We start from the raw sequence: 5,000 nt of genomic DNA on the forward strand, positions 1-5,000 counted from the left end.
GCGTGGGACACAAATCCAACTACGAGCTTTTTAACCGCAACAACTTTAATATACGCTATTGGAGCTGGAATTACCGCGGCTGCTGGCACCAGACTTGCCCTCCAATAGATACTCGTTAAAGGATTTAAAGTGTACTCATTCCGATTACGGGGCCTCGGATGAGTCCCGTATCGTTATTTTTCGTCACTACCTCCCCGTGCCGGGAGTGGGTAATTTGCGCGCCTGCTGCCTTCCTTGGATGTGGTAGCCGTTTCTCAGGCTCCCTCTCCGGAATCGAACCCTGATTCCCCGTTACCCGTTACAACCATGGTAGGCGCAGAACCTACCATCGACAGTTGATAAGGCAGACATTTGAAAGATGCGTCGCCGGTACGAGGACCGTGCGATCAGCCCAAAGTTATTCAGAGTCACCAAGGCAAACGGACCGGACGAGCCGACCGATTGGTTTTGATCTAATAAAAGCGTCCCTTCCATCTCTGGTCGGGACTCTGTTTGCATGTATTAGCTCTAGAATTACCACAGTTATCCAAGTAACGTGGGTACGATCTAAGGAACCATAACTGATTTAATGAGCCATTCGCGGTTTCACCTTAATGCGGCTTGTACTGAGACATGCATGGCTTAATCTTTGAGACAAGCATATGACTACTGGCAGGATCAACCAGGGAGCTGCGTCAACTAGAGCTGAGCAGCCGGCCGCCCGGGAGTGTGTCCCGGGGGCCCGCGCGAACACGCAAGCGTCCGCTCAATTATTCTGCAAACAGGAGGAGGCTGAGCTCCCCTGCACCATACACCTCGAAACCCTCTCAGGTCCCGGCGGCGCGCAGCGCCGTCCTAAGTACTTGGTCGGGTTCGAGAGAGGCGCAATCGCCCGGAGTTTGGCGAGTAGACGCTTTAGGTGCGACCACCCGTGCTCCCAACTGAGCTTGCCGCTGCCGACAGAGGCCCGGGAGCGTGCTGTCGTGGCATTGCCGGCGGGAGACAACACGCGCCACCTACGGTGACCGGCAGCTCCAACGCCAGCGCCACAGAAGGACAAAAGCCCCACTTGGGTGCCGAAGCGAACTCTCCCAGCACAGCGCACGCGCCAACACGTCCGCACAGCTGCGATACAAACCACCTGCGAGAACCGCAGAGGCGACCGAGCAGCAGACGGCGTCGCGGCGCCGAGCGCCGGGCGGCGGCGCATCCTCAGCGCACACAGTCCTCAATCGGACCAGCACACTGCAGATGTCCACCGCGCTTCGCACCGGGCCCGCGAGGACCTACTTTGGCCGCACGGCGCCGCGTGCAGGGTGCGCCGGCGCGCAGCTGCGCCGCCTGCCGCCTCCGTCGGCCGGCGCGCCTGCCACTGGCCGCCCCCACCAGCCGGCTGTAGCGCGTGCGCCCACGCACCGCGCGGCCAGCACGCCGGGAGGCCCCCCCTCACCGGCCGGGGACGGTCCCACCCAGCCACCGCCGCGTATCGCTTCACACCCAGATGCCATTCACGTTCGTGGGCATGGTGGGTATCGCTGGAACAACCGGTTGGTAGCTCAACCGATCGTCGCCATCACTGATTCACCTCTAGCGAGAACAACCGCACCACAACGGTTTACCAGTTGTTCATTTGCGTAACGTCACCAGCAAACGTAGGCGTCCATCGCCATTTGCAAATTCAACGATTGTTGCATGCCTGTGTCAGGTGTCACGACACACTATGTCTGCCCACATACACGCAACAACATGTGCACGCTTCGCGAACACGTGGAAGGTGGCCCCCGTACGTATGCGATGTCCATTGCGCGAACGACTGTCAACCGGCCTCTGTCGCATGTCGCAGATGTGGAACGCAGTGCACCATGCTATCACGGTGTGTGAGAAGAGACGACTACGTCTGACAACACGCGCCACTACATCAACAGACGGCTCATGCTGATCGCCATCCAGGGCATACCACACTGCAATCCAGCTCTTATAGGGAGACGACACGTAGCTGAGTGCACAACATTTGGACCGCATGGTTCGCCGTTGTTGGCGCAGTCGTTGTACGGTCACATGTACCACGATGTATCATTCAGTACATGAGGACCAATGTGCAGTACAGTGTGTGATTTGGACGTACAACATCAGCGGACAGTTGACACAGGCCGTACCACAGCGTAGGCTAAGTGCTTCGCCATGCAAATGCCAATGAACAACTGCAAATGCCAATGAACAACTGCAAAGGGCATTGAGCATGTACGTCCTGCTGCCATCCACATTACAGTGTATAGCTGCAAGGTGTTTAACATGAAGCGATACACTGGGGACCGGGCAGTGCGAGTAGCAAACTATATTGCGGGGGTTGCAGTTAGGCAACACTACACTAATTTAACGCGTCGTATGACAATTACAGAGCAGGTTAAGGCCCAACGTGTGTTGGGTTAAGGCCCAACGTGTGTTGGGTTAAGGCCCAACGTGTGTTGGGTTAAGGCCCAACGTGTGTTGGGTTAAGGCCCAACGTGTGTTGGGTTAAGGCCCAACGTGTGTTGGGTTAAGGCCCAACGTGTGTTGGGTTAAGGCCCAACGTGTGTTGGGTTAAGGCCCAACGTGTGTTGGGTTACAGCACAATATCGGTTACGTTACGGCGCAATGTGGGTTACGTTAAGGGGCAATGTGGGTTACGTTACGGCGCAATGTGGGTTACGTTAAGGGGCAATGTGGGTTACGTTACGGCGCAATGTGGGTTAGGCTAAGGCGCAATATAGGTTTCATTAAGGCGCAATATAGGTTACATTAAGGCGCAATATAGGTTACGTTAAGGCGCAATATAGGTTACGTTAAGGCGCAATATAGGTTACGTTAAGGCGCAATATAGGTTACGTTAAGGCGCAATATAGGTTACGTTAAGGCGCAATATAGGTTACGTTAAGGCGCAATATAGGTTAGGTTAAGGCGCAATATAGGTTAGGTTAAGGCGCAATACAGGTTAGGTTAAGGCGCAATACAGGTTAGGTTAAGGCGCAATACAGGTTAGGTTAAGGCGCAATACAGGTTAGGTTAAGGCGCAATACAGGTTAGGTTAAGGCGCAATACAGGTTAGGTTAAGGCGCAATACAGGTTAGGTTAAGGCGCAATACAGGTTAGGTTAAGGCGCAATACAGGTTAGGTTAAGGTACGACATAGGTTAGGTTAAGGTACGACATAGGTTAGGTTAAGGTACGACATAGGTTAGGTTAAGGTACGACATAGGTTAGGTTAAGGTACGACATAGGTTAGGTTAAGGTACGACGTAGGTTAGGTTAAGGTACGACGTAGGTTAGGTTACGGTACGACGTAGGTTAGGTTACGGTACGATATAGGTTAGGTTACGGTACGATATAGGTTAGGTTACGGTACGATATAGGTTAGGTTACGGTACGATATAGGTTAGGTTACGGTACGATATAGGTTAGGTTACGGTACGATATAGGTTAGGTTACGGTACGATATAGGTTAGGTTACGGTACGATATAGGTTAGGTTACGGTACGATATAGGTTAGGTTACGGTACGATGTAGGTTAGGTTACGGTACGATGTAGGTTAGGTTACGGTACGATATAGGTTAGGTTACGGTACGATATAGGTTAGGTTACGGTACGATATAGGTTAGGTTACGGTACGATATAGGTTAGGTTACGGTACGATATAGGTTAGGTTAAGGTACGATATAGGTTAGGTTAAGGTACGATATAGGTTAGGTTAAGGTACGATATAGGTTAGGTTAAGGTACGATATAGGTTAGGTTACAGTACACATTGTTGTAAGGAAAGGTTTAATGGGGGGCGGGGCGGCCGGTTTGTTGATTGTGATTATAGTAAGTGGATGCCTGCGGCATCATCTGATTTGCCACGTCAGGATGCACCTTTGGCTCATGACAGGCGGCGCTCTCATTCCATGCTTGTGGCAGACCTGTGTCTTTCATTCCTGCCATTGTTTGTGTGCTGTGAGAGGAGGCAGTATTGTGATGTTGGGTGCACCCCTGTGTAGGACATGTGTGGGTGTTGGTGGCTTGGCTGAGCAATGGTGGTTGTCGGGTGGGTGGGATATTCTGTTTTCTGAGTGGATCTCCCGGTCTGGTTATGACAGTGTGGATTGTCTAATGTGGCGGAGAGGATGCACTGGGTGTTGTTCCATGCTGGTGCTTACATATTGTCTGTGTGCGTGTTACAGGCAGAGAGTAGTGCGTGATAAGGGTGTGTGGCTGACGTGTGGTTGTGATTGTGAGCAGAGTCTTTCAGCATGTATACGGACAGTTGTATACATTATCTGTATTCTGATGGCTCTATCTATTACTAATCAGCGCCGTGTATACGTTTAATCCGGTTCCAGTCGAAACTGTTGTATCTCTGTACATTAGTGACACGGCGAGCCCGCTATGTAGTTACTCGTCTCGGCAGCTTCCACCGGTGTATGGTAAATGATTATAAGGAATCAGTCTAGTCGTCAATACCGATGGTGTGACGTCACATGTCTGGGGTGGGGGGCCTTTCCGGTGGGTCATGGCCTAGAAAGACTCTCCCCACGCAGGGGGGCTTGGACTGTCATTACCTCTTCCGGGTAATATACTTGCCGTACGTTTTTGCGACTGCGAGTGCAACGCCCACCGGTACCGACATGGATGGAGCGCCTCCTAGCTGATCGCTCAGCATCGGCATTCGTACAGAGAGCAACGCGATCGCGTCTCTAGCTCGTAACTGGTACAGCTCGCAGCTCATGTATAGGGACAGCGGGAATGTCGCATTTTGGACATATCTCTTCATGAAAGGGAAGTTATAGGGGTGGATTGCACATTGCGACTGCGGGAAAAGTCCGCCGTTCATCCGCTGGAGTTGCGAGTTGGGCGGTTGGAGTGGGGCGCAGGTGGAGTGATTGCCGGTCCACGATTTCGTGCGGCAGAGGCGCTGGCGTTGGGGTGCTGTGGTCGACAGAGGACGCAGGCTTTGTGGGTGGGGTCGAAAGATGGGCACTGTGGGCCCATCGATGTCTTGGTCGGCTT

The 5,000-nt window shown here is 52.8% G+C and overlaps 1 non-coding gene across 1 annotated transcript in view; it reads right to left on the bottom strand.

The window, feature by feature from the left end:
• Positions 1–668, bottom strand: part of LOC124590589 — a 1,910-nt gene extending 1,242 nt beyond the window's left edge. The window contains exon 1 of the ribosomal RNA XR_006976647.1: positions 1–668. This exon is cut by the window's left edge and continues 1,242 nt beyond it. This is a non-coding gene — a ribosomal RNA (small subunit ribosomal RNA).
• Positions 669–5,000: the final 4,332 nt, after the last annotated feature.

This window comes from Schistocerca americana, unplaced genomic scaffold (genome assembly GCF_021461395.2).
Source record: "Schistocerca americana isolate TAMUIC-IGC-003095 unplaced genomic scaffold, iqSchAmer2.1 HiC_scaffold_77, whole genome shotgun sequence".
Taxonomy (NCBI): Eukaryota; Metazoa; Arthropoda; class Insecta; order Orthoptera; family Acrididae; genus Schistocerca; species Schistocerca americana.